We start from the raw sequence: 15,821 nt of genomic DNA on the forward strand, positions 1-15,821 counted from the left end.
TCGGACACGCGTGTCAAACGCGGCACAGACCTATCCGCGGTAGTACGATGTTAGAATAGTAAAGACGACGTAGTAGTCACTGACGCTCGGTGATGTTGTAGAACGTAATCTCGAGCGAGTAAGATACTTGTTAGTTCATCAAGAAATTCTTTTTCTTTTTTTTTTTTTTACAAAATTTTAAACGAAAATTATTTGAAACGTCAAGTAATTTTAATAATTTTATTTTAACCGAAAACAGTACAAATAGTCAGCTAAAATATGAGAGTATAGAATATTTTATTAGAGAAATAAGTATCTCGCTTTCTCGTAAATTAAAATTATTTTTCATTTTTTTATGGATTCGTAATAATTATTTTTTAAATTGTACAGTAGTATTTTGATGGATTATTTGAAAAAACTGCGACAGTTTCAAGGTACACACACCGCTTTTTACCATTCTAGCTGCTTCCCACGTACGCACGAGCTTCTCTCTAATTTAATGCGAGTCACTCCAATTATAGTCGTGCCCACTAGCCGCGAAACGCGCGAAACGAAATTGCCATGATACCCGGAATTTATGAATGGACCGACGACGTACCTAGTTTCGCGCTCGTTAAGAAATTTCCGCGAAGCGTCCAAGCCGAAGCCAGAGAGAAAGAGGAAGAAAGAGACGGAGAGAGAAATAAAAGCTTGAATTAAACGCGGTGTTGTGCGTCGCTGAGTAAATCGTTGCATCTGTCACTTTAGTTCTTATGCATCAATGGCGACGCAGAACAAACTAGGTCATTTGTCAAGAAATGTTTAAACAATTTGGCGATGTTGCGCCCAGCGGCGCGACGGTGTGCGCGCAATTTTGGTTCCCGTTTGAAATAAAATTCAGCGAAATTCTAACTAAGAAACCCACCCTGGGATCCAGATTTACGCAAAGTTATCGTGGTGCTTTATTCATAGACACCGGCAGGTGCTCAGAATATCACCGCCCAATTTCGCATCCAGTCCTGCATGAGCGAGCGCGACAGCTGCCAGCCAGAGGCGGTTGCGCGCGTCCAAATTTTGTTGAATGTAATCGCAACAAACGCGGAATCCGTGAATGAAAGGCCGCGCGGTATCGACACGGATTTAATAATTGGCTGGCGGGCGCGAGTGTACTTGACACGAAAGCGACAATTGTTGCTATTGTTCTCTCACTGGGTCCTCGTTCGCGGAAGCGCCAGATGCAGAGATTGCGCGAGACGTGTTTACGAAAACGGTGGTCGGTGGTACTGACCGTAAAAAGAAAAAAACAAACTCCCCTTTCCCCCCTCAAGTGCCTTTTATGCTCTTTGTCTTTTTTTTTTCTCCTTGCCTCGCTCGAATTCCACAAAAAGACACCTGAGTATCTCTCGGTGTCGCGAAGAAGGAAGGGAACATGGTCATTTGAGGTAGATGCGAAGAGGTACCAATGAAAGCATTCCGGGAGAGACTAAAGTGACATTAAAGTCCTAAGTAGCGTCCGAGAAAAAAAAACGGCGTAAAGGTTACGGGACGATTAATTTATCATGATGATTTAATATTCTTATCGTCGCCAGACGCGATTTTAAGCGTTTATTAATGTATCTGCCGCTCGCAAATGTCTTGGTATTATTTCGTCGTGTAATAATAGTCCGCGGGACTTAGTTTGTCTGAGATGTGTTAACGGACAAGCTGGCGCCGGGCTTATCACCAGATTGTGTCTTAGTATCGTGCAAAAATACAAAATCGACTCTTCACAGCGGTGCTTTTCTCGGGCCGAAGGTTAACGCACATTTGCATCATTGATATCCAATCACGTGTGATAACATATTTTCGTAAGAACGCGATATCGTGGCAGACGCGATGCACGCTGTTAACGAACGAGCACTGTTACGTAATTATCGGAGTGTCGCTAGCCTTGCAATCGTCGAGAGCGCTGAAATGCCGGCAACGAGTTTAATCACTGCCATTTACATTTTACATCACGTTCGCCGATCACGCTCTTAAGGCGATAATTAGTGTAATCGCCAATACATTACAGAAATGATTATTCAAAGACTTTGACAAGAACGCCGCCTGTAATAACAATAAATCAGTCGCTTGCAGGCGCGAGAATATTCAGGTGCACGAGTATTCAAAGGCAATATCGAATGCAAGACTTGCAACAGGTCGACGTAAGGCCTGGGTCAGTTAGGCTTGCTTAGGTCACCTCACGAGAATCGCCGGCTACCCAACGTCTGTTACAGAAAGTAAAATAAACCTCGCGAATGACTGTTGCTCACGCTATATCCACCTGTTGAGCACCGTTTACGTCGTTTTTCCTATTACTGTCGCCTATCACGATTATCGTGGCCGGCTTTTTTTTCTGTACCTTCAATCGAATAACGCGTGGAAAAAAAAGGCAGGGAAAAAGCAACACTCTGCAAGTTCTCACACAATTGAGATGCTTGCTTTTTTTTATATAGGTATTTTTTTTCACATTTGACGTGCTCGTATGAAAGATGTAATTAAATGAAACTCGTATAAAAATATCCATTTTCCAGCGATATTAATTAACACATAGCACGCGCATTAATTCTAAAATTTCGTTGAGTATCTTTTAGTTTTTTAAGTGTACCTATCGAGCAATTTTTCAAAACTGCGCATTTAATTACATTTTTTTTATAATTTCTTTGTACCGCCAGAAGTTATTATCGTGAATTGATTACTCTATTCGTTCGCGAGAACTGCAATACGAATCTCTTACAAAAAGACTGGTTTCTTTGGGGGGCACGGGCCCTCTCCCTAATGTGTTTGCCGGTGAATGGAGTCGAGAGATATACGATAATAGGTCGCGTCGTTTTCAGCTGCGCGCGAAGATGGAATTCGCAGAATACTCGCGAATTATTCCGCGGAATAATAACTTCCACGAAGCGGAGTCGAGTCATGAATCGCCGCATAGTTTCCATTCACGGCGCGGCCTTTAAGTCGAGATCTCTGCCGATGTTGCGTTCAATAGCGACGGTTGAGTCATTTCCGATAAGATAGATGGATTTTTAGAGGTAACACGGCAGGAAGAGAGAGATTCTGGATTATTTGGCGTTCGATAACGCGAGAGTGCGAAAAGGCGGGATCGCGTTACTCGGTGAAATACAACGAAGCCTCGATAGTCCGCGAGGGTATCGCTCACTCGCCGGTACGTATAGAACGCTGCAATTGAGCGCATTATTATTTCCGGGAATACATTATACCAGTCTAGCGTCTGCCTTTGGGTCAGCGTGAATTTCGATGAATTTGATATCGATATGTGCGCCGGTTGTATACGCGCACGTACGGCTGCGCCGAAATGCAAAAAAATTTCGATTGCGTATCACATGCGAGGCGAATATCCTGCCGCGCGCCGTCGATAATTCAACGCTCATTATTATTCACATTCAACCAGGCGACGCCGCCATAATTGCTCGTGGCGAGCAGGCAAACGCGGGCTAAATGATTTATCACGATAAACCGATCGAGTCTCATTTTCAACGATTATTTTCCTTCGCCTCGCATGTTTGAAATCTCCTGTCGCGAGTCCGACTCCCGGGCTCTTTAAATAAATGCCATGTTGTCTCGTTGCTCATCGGTGCTACGCGTGCTATTAAACTTGCGATGGCTTTCTAATGGCTCGTTTAATCTCGCATTCATTTTACATTTAACGATCGCGCGAGCTCTCGCGAAATCTCTCTACGACCGTAACGCTGCCCTTTATCGTTGCGCAATGTCACAGTTGCGGGGTGCACGAACGAGAGGCGGAGGGAAAAGGGCATACTGGGATTACCGCTTGCTACCGATCTCACGCGTCGTTTTGAAAATTATGTGGAACTGATCGTGCTCCGGATCGATTATTGCGTGAGCGTGAATTTATCGACGTGCCTGCTGCGTCGGATTTTCGCCGGCGGGCCTCCATCAGCAACAATAATTAATTAAACGAATGGTACGCATACGCGACCAATTTGAATTATGCCGCATCGCCTGGCCATTTTGCCAACAACGATTTCGAGAATCCGTTTCTGCGGCCGATATGCGAATCCAAGCTTCTGATGTTTGCAAAAATAACACGACCGCACGAGTGCAATAAATTTATTAGCAGTGTTTTGTAGAAAACTATTTGTTCGCCTTTTCAAAAAAAAAAAAAAAAAAAAAAGAGCAACACACGTACATGTCAGTACGCGTTTACTATAATTAATTTATTATAAATAATTTGGAAATAATAAAATTTCTAATTTATCTTTAAAATCCACGAGTTTTATGTATACATGTATACAGAGCAAATAAAATTTTTATTAAAATTATTTTAAATAAAAAAAGTATTTTCTTTTACCTTTCTTTTACGTAGCGATTTAAATCCGATCGCGAACGAGAGTCGCGGCAGCTCCGTTATGCAATAATAAACCACGGCGGCGATCTCGATGAGGCACGACAAAGGGCCACGGGTCACGTAAGATATATCCCGCGATCGTTCTTCTCCTCCGGCAAGCTGGCCGGCATCAGGTTGTCGATTCATCGATCGTCTCTAGCGACGATATTCCCCGTGACATTTAAACTGCCCAGTCGACTGCGCTCGCCCGATCTCACTCCGGAACTGAACGTTAATGCAACTAGCTATTATCTAATGGCGATGCGACATTATACGTAGCGTAATTATTTAATTCGCTCGTTTTAATTGCGTCCGATACAAATGTGGACATGACTCCGTCAATTGCCCGCGATTGAGCCGACATTACCGCCGTCGATCATTATCCGCCGCGGCGACGTATTATAGTGAATCACGAACGGCTTGGCAGATTAACGCGTAATGTCGACGTGCTGGTGTATGCATTGTGCTACGCGTATACCTCCCGCCCGCGCAAAGAGACCGACAACAGACGGAGAGAATATATGCACGAGGTTACGAGATCGACCGTGCGATGCCGGCTCGACGTTTAGCGCACGTGCTCGAGCGACTGAACGACGACGCTACTCTAATTCGAGATGATTTCATGGCCGCTTTAATGTTTCGTCTATTTATTTCTCTCAAGGTTGCTCCGCTATGAATTATGTCACATGCGCGCTAGGTGCATCGCAAATTAATGTCGCGTTTGCGCGCGACACTATTTTTTTTTTTTTTTCTATTGCCGAAAGTGTACGCGAAATTATTCTGTAATATTGAAGATGGTCACGTTTCCCTTCAAAACTATAACGACGAACAAGCGAAGAGTTTGCGGGTGACGGAACAGATAAACAGTTGTCTTGTAATGATTTTCGAACGGCGTCAAAGGCAATATCTCGCGGTGTGTACAGAAGAAAATCATTATGCGAGCACGAGAGATGCACAAAGTGCATGCGCGTCGCCGCGCGAGATCGTGCGTGTGCGAAAGACTAATCGCGAGAGGTCCATCCGCGCGTAAGGTAGGGCGTGAGGTCACTCGCATATGCGAGAGGGTGAGAAATCATCAGCGTGTATTATTTGCAGTCGATGAGCATGCGAACGGTCGTAGCTCTCGTTAAGAGCGAAGATAATGCGTTGCAAGTTGCATAAAAAATTTAATTAATTTTTATCACAAACGTTAAACTGATAAAAATTTTATCTTTACAATTTTAAAACCCATTTTTGCAGTTTTCTTTTTTTTTAAGAGATAGTTATTAAAAATTTAATAAATTAGTGATCTCATTCGGTAGGAAATAGCGAAATTGTAAATACGTGATACTTTCTCGAGGAAGAAAGGGAATTAGCGTTATTACAAAAAATACTTTTATACCGAGAGAAAAATATATGTCTACGTGCCAAGCCATTATATGTCGAGGGAAAGCTCTTCGATTTACCTTGCGCAACATGCCCTAGCGTAACCGCAGCCGCCACAGACAACGATATCGTAACTCGGACGTGGGCTAGTCATTCCGCAGACGCACCGGGAGGGCATCGGCGTTCTCGTGTGCGTGTCTTTGCAAAAGTGTTTGCGAAGTAAGAGAGAATTGCGCTTGTGCTATTTTCAATTTACGAGACGAGAACGCGTCTCCGAGGGAAAGAGAAAGAGAGAGAAATCCGTTTATTTTACATCATACTTTACCCGACAAAGAACAAGTAAGATTAATAAAAGACGTATAACGATTTTTAAAGTTACAACGAAAGAAAAAAAATAAAATAAAATTTAAATAAAGGAAAATAAAATTGGCCCACGAGACGTAGCAGTTTGCAAAATTGTAGGATCAGTGTCCAGTCCAATTACGGTTCGTTTCTAAAGTCCGGAATGTAAAAGCGCGACGCAGCGAATAATTGAAAAGCGTCTCCAGATGGGAGCGAGCGAGCGGATGACCGCGAGAGCGAGACGGTTGCATTCGAGAGAAAGAGGAGAGAGAGGGTCGTAGATTCGACGGGTAGAAGCTCAAGGAGGAACCCAGGAGGGCCGACAGACCGACGCCAGGAACCTCGCCGTGCGAGACGGTCGGCGCCCCGCGTGCCTGCGTGTCGCGTTCTATACGTGCGTAAGCGTGCCGGCGTATGCGTGTGCACGTCACCGACCGTGCGCATATAAATACACGCGCATCTGCGGCAGCTTCTTCTTCTCCGTTACACGCTGGTCCCTCGTGTCCTTCCCTCCGCGCCGCGAGAATGTGGTTATTCGGCGTCATCTGGATTCCGGCGTGAATCATAACGCTCTCTTGGCCCGCTCAATTTGAGAGAGCCCCTAGAAATTAAATCACGCGTATTTGACGCGAGCACGACGAGAAGGTCGCTTTCGAGGTCTCGAATTTACTCACACGTACACGTAGACATTTTTAAGGCGAGATCCGTTAATTCGCCACGGTGCATTCACGTACCACCGTCTTTTCGATATTAAATTTACGCCGCACTGTGATCCGCAGCTCTCACCGGTGATCAAAGATCGCTCGAGGAGAGGACGAACCATCGTCGTCTGAATGCGAACGTGATTCACGCCAGCGGCGCCGACTGAGAGATCGATCGACGGAGAGATCGTCTGGTGCAGCGCGTACCGTCATGAAGCGCAATTACAGCGCGATCGATGCTGTGGTTGCAAGGAAACAGCAAAGATGCGTCGCGATGAAATCTAATTGCAATTTGAACTTGCCTCAAGTTTGAGAGTTAAAAATTTTTTTTTTATATTAAAAAGTAAAAAGAAATCCTTATCTCAGCTGAGGTTACATAAATTTTAATTAGACTTGCCGTTTCGTTAACGCGTGTTAATGCCAAGTATAAATAATTTTTTTTTTACAAACGGGCGCAAGTAAATTTCGATTTTGAAGGCAACGGCGTTTTTTTTTTCTCGTCGAGCAAGGACATTTCATCGGATTTCTCCATCGTCGACAATTTCACAGAAGGAGAAGGGCGGATGGAAACGAGGTTGCGACAACCAGGAGGACCAGGGTCATTTCACGTTTACCTCGTAACGCTCACGTTTGACCGAATTCTAGTCGCAGATCTCCCCTGTTGCTTTCACAGAAAGTAAAGCCTGTTTTAATCGTGCGCTTAATTTGATTTACCAGAAAATGAATATCCTGGCAGGATCTTGGCGATATTTTCTCTCCGTCGCGATCGTCTTTTAAATATTATCCTAGGAACACTGGTTTCCGAGAACGTTGACGATTCCATCAGTTTTTTTTAATGACAATTGGAAAAAATAAATCCCTTGCGGGAAAAGTTAAAAAAGGACGTAATAAAAATTACAAATGTGTCTCAAATAACGAAGAAAAATATCATCTAAAAGTGATTCGCATTAGTTGCAGAAAAATGTATGAAAATGGTGCAATAAGATATCGTGCTTTCGACGTTAATCAGCTCCGAGATAGACGTAACTCATAAAATTAAGATTCGTAGCTCTTTTATACATTTCGCCAATACAAGAGTGATCGTTGCAAAATTTTCATTTTTATAAAATTGAAAAAAAAAATTAACCCGTCACGTTACGTTGTAAAACTGATCTTTCGTACCTTCGCGCAAAGAAACAGGATATTCTTAGGTACTCTCTGGAAAAGTCATTCAATCGGGAACAATAACCCAGCAGTCGCAAGGCGTGGGGACATTTGTGAATGAAGAAAAGCAAGACGCGTGGTCTGCGATGACAGTAGGTTGCGAATGGCACCTTAGCCGGTGGGGTTTGTGTCTCCGCAGCCACGAAAAAGAGAGACGGCGAAAGAAAAGAAGAGAAAAGAAAAGAATGAACCGGCGTTGTGAGTAAAGTTCTATTCGTAGGTTCTGGGACACCAGAGAATAACCTCGCACAACGGAGAATCGAGAGGGCTTTCCCAATCCCCAGAACAGCCGCTGCGCTCGGAGTAACTTGGAGTAACTCGTTCCTTCTATCTCTTCCTTATCCTCCGTCTATCTTGGACAAACTTTGTCCGAGAGCCCTTCCGTCCTTCGCCCTTGTCATTCGAAAGTAGTCTCCGAAACGAATTCGTTTATAACCCGCGACATTTCCGTTCTCTCAGATAAAGTCTAAACCGGAATATATTTGTAACATATTCTTTCGAGCAGCATTAATATTAATAAATATTATATATTATACATACGTATCTTTTATTAATAACCGTAACAAAGATTTGGTTCGAGATTGACTTTTAAGGGGATAATCCCGTGCCGTTTCAGTTATATTTCACGCTTTCTCTTTATGCAGCCTTTCCTTTATCCCGATGTAGCTCGAACAAAACAGATATTTGATATCTATACGTAATGACATGTTTCTAAAATGATGAAACGCGAAGTAAAGGTTTGTGAAAGGTACGGACCTACCGCAGTTGATTTATAATTAATTACGTTCTCAGTCTTCGAGCGAAAATAATAGCGACTGCTTTCTACCGATGGAGCTTGAAAAATAGATTGATAATAGCGTACGTACGTTGATCCCTGCACAATCGCAAATTGGAGATTCAGTTCTCGATCTCTCTTCGATTCCGATATTTTCAATCCGATCGCTATCGAAGAACCCCGTCGCCCAAACAGAGCACGTTTTACGACCGTGAGATAGAGAGAAGACAATAGAAGGTGAATTGACGTGCTTGTTAACCTTGCGCGCGTATACATTTCCACAGCGGCTAATTTCCATACAATTAAATACCGAACGCCCTAGCGGACGATGCGACTTGATCACATCCGGCCGTGCATTCGCGATCGATTCCGAATCGATTTGACAAAAGCCAGGCTGAAATGACCTTATCGAGATCACGCCATGGCACGGCGCGGCTCTCAATTCCCTCCACGTACACGCGAGCAATTCTCGTACCCTGATTTAATCGAGATGCTCCGATGACTCACGGCGCATCGACTATCAACAAGATTTCAGGAAACGCGGGCACGTGTTCGAACAATTTTACAATCGTCGTTAACGCCGCCAATTTCGTAGCTGATCTAATAGATTTCAGTTCGATTCCTCCAAGCTTTGTATAATTTTTAATTAATCATATGTAATATTAGAAATATTATTATTTAATATTATAAATTCGTAATTTTTGTACAAATCGATAATAATATCACGGATTTATTCGGAATATTTCTGATGCGCGAACTCGGTGAGATTCAAACCGACGTCCTGAATAATACGGAATTATGTCGAGAATCTCGTTGGCCCTCGCGGGAAGAATGAATAAATAATTATCGCGAGACAGCGTTCGGATCTTCGAGTTTTCGAGAGACACGCGTGGGCACGCCTCTCCCGCCTTCGTCAAGTAACGCTCACGCGTGCATACCGTAGGATAACTCTTGTGTAAGAGAATTTACTGTAAAGCCGCGGTTAGGACCTGATTTTCTCTCGCAAAGGCCACGCGGATTCAACTTTGCGCGCGTCTCGTTTATTCATGTTTCGACGAGTTAATAGGGTTTTTGGTAGTGCGTAATGTATGCAACGGGTCTGTCGTAATTCACGCTTTGTTGGGCGAGCCGCGCGATCAATTCCGCATTTGGGATTATTCGGCCGATGACAAACTACGACCGTTCAACGATTTGTGACTCATTTCGCTGACAAAATATTCTGATTTCGCAGAAAATCGCAGTCAGTATACTAAACTAATTTTTCAGACTTGATAATTGAACAAATTTCGATAAAAACCGGCACGCCGAAAGTCGAAATGCAAAGATACGTAAATATACTTATTCTTTTTTTTTTCTTTCTTTTTTTTTATTGCGAATATTATCTTTACTTCTGTCAGAATGCAAAAAATAATTATATTAACATAAATAACTGTAGATGTGTCTAATCCGACGCATTTATTCGAGACGAGTTATTTCTGTGAAGGTTATAGGATAAATTATCGTATTATGCATTTTCGATGTGCGCATACGTAATGGTTTTGTCGCATATTTATTTTAAGAGGTATTCAGAATTATTCTACGCAGAAATGCATCGCGAACCGAGCGGATTTATACACGTACGCATATATATATATGTATAATAGAATATGTAGGTAGATTGTTACAGCTGAAAAGTCAGAGTCTACCTTTTTCGAATAGACTCATGTAAACGCGTAACGCGTAACGCATGCAGATACGCGCTTGACGATAATTCGCGATGAAAAGTCTCGACATATGCGGAATTACGTGCGGCAAGAGAAAAACGCCTTGGAATTGTGACTTTTACAAGGTTCAAGGATCGCGCGGCAAGCGGCATCCACATAATTAGGATGCGTAATAACGAAAAGAGTAATGAGCGAGTGTCAAGCCTTCCTCGTCGCATCAGCGGCGTATCGCGACGTATTAATTGACCGCGGAAACTGTCCTGCAATCCGCATGCGCTTGGATTTATTAAACAGAGCCGTGTTCCTATCCATCGCCATCATTCGCGTATAATGGCGGTCCCTCGTTATAGTTAACTAGTACAGCAGGTGCGTTTCCCATTGCGGAAGCTTCGACTTACCTTGCAATCACCGACGACACGTTGACATCTCGCGGCGCTCGTCATCCGCATTCCTAGTTCCAATAAAAATTCGTGATAACCGAAGAGACCTTGAGAGCGACGCGTCGAGAATCTGAAACAAAATTGGAAATTTGCAATTAAATCAAGAGAAATAAAAATAATATGAGGTAAATAAAAAAATCAAATGCATTAAATGTAGGTATGCATAAGCGTTGTTACTTCGGGCAACCATTTTTACATAGTCGGAATTAATTTGAGTAACGAGTAATTATATGCGCGACGTTGATTAGAAATGTCGGTGCAAAGGGTATTGAGATATCCCGAGCTGGTTGTGAGTTTTCCCGAGACTTTCCCAAGTCGCTTGACCGGCCAGCCAGCCGGCGAGCGGAAATCTTGGAGTGACTCGACTCCGGCGCGATCGTTCGTCGGACTCTTACGCAAGCGGTCGCCATTCGGTCGGTGTTCAGGTGTGCGTGGGGATTCCTCGTGGCGCCGGTCGTCTGGCGCGCAACGTTACACATGAAAGCAGTGGCGCGTATTTCGGTATCGCCGCTGACAACGTTGTATCTTGAGCGATTCGCGTAAAAATCATGTCAGCGTATAACTCAAGATCCGAAGGAATTTATGACGGGCATTATTCTTTTCTTGACTCATACATTTCCATTTTTTTTTTTTTTTTACGCGCAATTTTTATGCAGCGCAGGCATTTCTTTCGCATACTCTTTTATTTCGAGATTTTACCGTGCGTCCGAATAATTAATACTCCTATCTTCTTCTTTTTTTTTTCGAGCGCATACAACGGATTTATTGTTATGCGTTACTGCGACGCAAGATCAGACAATACTTTATGTAAAATGAAAAACAACGAAAAGAATATCATAGAAGTAATAAAAATATTGAATACGCCATTGGATAAAGGACAGGTATATCGATCGCGTTGGCACGAACAACGTTCAATGGCATTCACGGAATTCGTCAAACGCAATTTATTTACAAGAGCTAATAGTTATATGATCCTAAACTCGAGATACGTTGAGAGTTAATGTTGTTAACACTAGATCCGGTTATGATAATATTAACGTGCGGCATTTGCTATTTTTCGCATCCATAGATAAAAGATCAGCTGTAAGCGACGTAAACGAATATTTGATTATAACTGTGAAGACAATAAAATTTAAAGATAATGGCAGAAAATTAGAGATTAGATATGCTTCCTACACTATAAACGTTTGTGTGTAAGAGAACAGAATTTTGTTCAACGCAAATCCATTTAAAATTAATAAAAAAAAAGGGAAGCAAAAGATTAAGTTTCTCCCATTAATCTTCTTCAAAATTTATTGGTAAATAATTAATGTAATTATCTATTTCTATAAAAATAAATTTTCTATTAAAAAAAAAAAAACAATTTCTTATAAATCTCAACAAAAAGCATACAGTGTTAAGAGAAAATCCGGCTTGCTATATCGCCTCGCCCACAACTCGCGCGAGTCTGTAAAGTCTGTGAAGCCGATTGCGAGACTGCTAGCCCGATCTACCGATAAATATCGAGCGATTCAATTAGCTCTTTGATACGCCTTCGTTATCTCACGTTAATCGGTCGGTTTATTTTAAAATCGATTAAAAATTCGACGAGAGAGTCTGCGATAACGCCGCGTGCGGCGCAAGATTACCAGGGACCGGTTTCCCGCGGAATTTGCATAATTCGTCCGCGTGCGGGGAACCATCTAATCGAAAACGACTTTTTCCGCCGATATAAAATATTTGATAGCCTAACGTATCTCGGGCGGTGCCGATAACACACACGCGAACTTGTATAATACTAGCACCTGTCCGTGCGCCGACACACGCAAGCCGCGCGAAGAAAAACTGACAATATCACAAGACGGTGGGAGAGACACCTGTCTGACACATCATACGTGCTGCCTCACATCAACCTTTCGACATCGATATCACTTATGCAATCCGGTAAAATCGTGACTGTTAGTTAACGCAATTTACAAAATACATTTTATACGTGATAAAGAGCGATTGTTGTAATAAAAAAAAAAATTAAGAAATAAAAAATTATCTTAATTTTCTGTGCGTGGGAAAGGAGGATCACGTTTTTCATGCCGCTCGTAAATAGAGCGGCTTTCTCATGTGCATACTTTTCGGAACCGTTTCTAGAGAGCAAATTCCGCCTTGTCGCAGATGCAGCGTGACCCTCCGTCACGATCTCTTTCCCGTGCGTGAGAATTCGCCGGCTTCCTCTGGCTCCGACGCAGAGTTATATTTCTTTTCCCGACTCGGGCTCGTCCTCGCAAAGACAAATGCGCATGCCTATGCTCCAGCGACGTGGACCGTCAATTGCGTCCGTCGTAAATAATGGAGTAAACCCACCGAAATTTGTGGCCGCCAAGTGCAAGAGTCTTTTAAGTATCGACCCGTCGAGCAGGCTCGAGATTTCCTCGCGCTATTCATTCTGTCGGGCATTGCCATAAATTTAATCGAGTAATTAACTCGTCCATTTAGCGAAAATAACGTAGCGGAAAATCGCGCGCGAATAATAAGTAACGATCCTTATTAAGAATGATTAAAAGAATAATGGATATTATAGCAGCCGGCACTATTTTCAAAAGCTTACGTCGACCGAGCTTAGACCCGAGGAATGTGACTAACGCGTTTTTTGGGACGCGACGTCGCGTAAATTATCCGGCAAATTCTGAAGGCTCGGTGTGCGTGTCGCTTGACGTCAATCGCGTTTGAAAACACACTTGGCGCATTCGTGATTGACGCCCGCGCGTCGCGCATCCAGCGCAACTGGCGCCTGCAGGACGGTCTGTTTAATTCGACGTGGCCGAATTTGCATTTCGGTCAAACGTGTCGTCCGCGCGCCCCCGTGCAATTCCCGCCCCGCCGTTTAATCCCCTCGATATAATCCCGTAGAAAACGCTCGGCTCGTCCGTGTCCCCATTATCCCGCGTTACGCGTGGACAATTTCGTATACGCGCCGATTATCGTCGCTTATCACTCGCCAAGCGTGAGCTTTTTCTTCGCCTGCCGTGTAATTGCGATAACCGGTCGGACCCGATTAATCGCACGCGAAACGCGACGCGGCGATCTCGCCGATGATGCCCTTTTTTAGCGCGGGCAAGCAGAACGTAAGAGGCTTAACTTGATCTGATATCGCTTATGCGAATCGTTCCCCGAGAGTTGCACGGTGTCAATTTCCCCCCCGCGGGTCTCGACAGCGGCTCGAGCTGGGTGCGGTTGAAAGGTCGTCGTGCGGCCTCCACTAACACCAAAGAATATAACCATTCTCTCGCCCACTCGGACGAGAGCTTCCACGAGCGCGGGATTTAAGGTCATTCCTTCCGCGAGAAAGTGGACGAAAGCAACGGGAGGCGTTAAGCCGGAGATTGTCGAGCTTTTCACGCCGCCAGCCACAGAAATTCGTGCGATCCTCCTAGTCTCGGGTTATTTTCTTATTTATCTTCTTCAACAAATCTTTCATATTACCCACGATAATTTACAATTAATTTACAATTTCTGGATATTATCGGATATATATGTATATATATATTTTTTTTTTACACGAGTGCAATATATGTCGTGCTACTGCATGTTTTTCAGATAGATTATATTTATTTAATTTCTTTTTTTCCGGCGAAAAAAAACATTTCAAAGGACTAGCGTATTTTTGTGGTCCAAAAATCCCGATTTATTTAACTGTACCTCGCGAACGTAAACGCCGATAAATCCGTCGGCAACGTTTCCGTGTCACGCGTCGCTCACATCGCGATGCTCCAATCAACATTTTCGTGCGATCGTAAACGGAAGTTTTTGGCACGGCGCAACCGTTGAAGCGATACGGCTCGCGCGGCACACATGCATGGGCGACGTACCTTTGTCTCTGTGCGACTCTATTTTATACGCGTATGTGCGATTTGTGTATCCACCTTTCGTATGTGCATATATCCGCGATGCATTTCAAAGTGCTCGTGCATTCCTCGTTGGGGTGTATGACGCTCTCGAATGCATGCGTCTCGTACGTGTGTGCGCGCACACATCATAGGCAGGTACAGCGGGGTTTATCGCGAGCACAGCTGGCTTGCTTCCATAAACTGCGCTCGTAAAAACTCCCGAGGCTTCCCCGGAGCGAGCTTAAAGCCTTGGTTGCATCGGGCGTCCGGGGGACCGGAAGTCAACAGGCCGTGCGGGTTTTTATACGCGCGGGCGCGGGCGTTATATAGGTCGAAGGACGGATCCTGTCTTCGAGGACCCTCAATCGCGCTCCATCGATCCTGCCCGGTCGCTGAGAAAGGGCTGGTGGGACGTTGTGCGTCCTTTCTCGCTGCTTTCCTTACCTTCCTTTCTTCGTTCCCTTCACTTCCCTTGGAGATCTCCGCCCTTTATTAAAGGTCGTTATATATAATACATATACAGGCAGCTCGGTGTAAGCGGAGTACTTGGATTTCATTCGCGGTCATTAACTCGAAAGAATTGAGGCGGAAGAACGGATTGCCTAAAGGGTGTTGGTAATAACGACACGGCACAAGACGGAGATTGAAACTGTAGCGAAGGGGGAAGAGGTCGACTTTTCTTTCTGCATCGGTATATTTAAGGTAGACTTCTATATTACGGAATTATGATATAAATACTGTAATTACGGCGGGATTATAATGAAGGTAGCGGTAATTCCTTAAATTTGTAAAAAATGTAAAATTTACTAAAGGGGCGAAATATTGCATTAATTTAGGCGTAGCCGCATTTAACCGACCTTCGTGGTCGGAAGTCGGGATATTCGCCCTACGAAATTAGTTGGAAAACTACGTAAAAAACAAAATTAATAATAAAAAAAAAATTTATAATCTGCATATAGTTTGATTGGCAATTTGATTGAAATTATTGTCGGAAGAGAGGATTTAACAGGTCGACGATCAATAGAAAGTGAAAAGTTCGTAATAAGCGCAAAGTTATCGATCTTTGAGGGAGATGAACAAGTTG

General features: G+C 43.6%; 1 protein-coding gene across 1 annotated transcript in view; it reads right to left on the reverse strand.

Annotated features, from left to right (window-relative positions):
• Shn (zinc finger schnurri) overlaps positions 1-15,821 on the reverse strand; it is a 113,389-nt gene that overhangs the window by 72,840 nt on the left and 24,728 nt on the right. Inside the window, exon 2 of the mRNA XM_070663180.1 lies at positions 10,836-10,947. The gene's annotated coding sequence lies outside the window, so the exon portion shown is untranslated. The remainder of the gene's footprint in view (positions 1-10,835; positions 10,948-15,821) is intronic.

The sequence above is a fragment of the Cardiocondyla obscurior genome, linkage group LG11 (genome assembly GCF_019399895.1).
Source record: "Cardiocondyla obscurior isolate alpha-2009 linkage group LG11, Cobs3.1, whole genome shotgun sequence".
NCBI classification, from domain to species: domain Eukaryota; kingdom Metazoa; phylum Arthropoda; class Insecta; order Hymenoptera; family Formicidae; genus Cardiocondyla; species Cardiocondyla obscurior.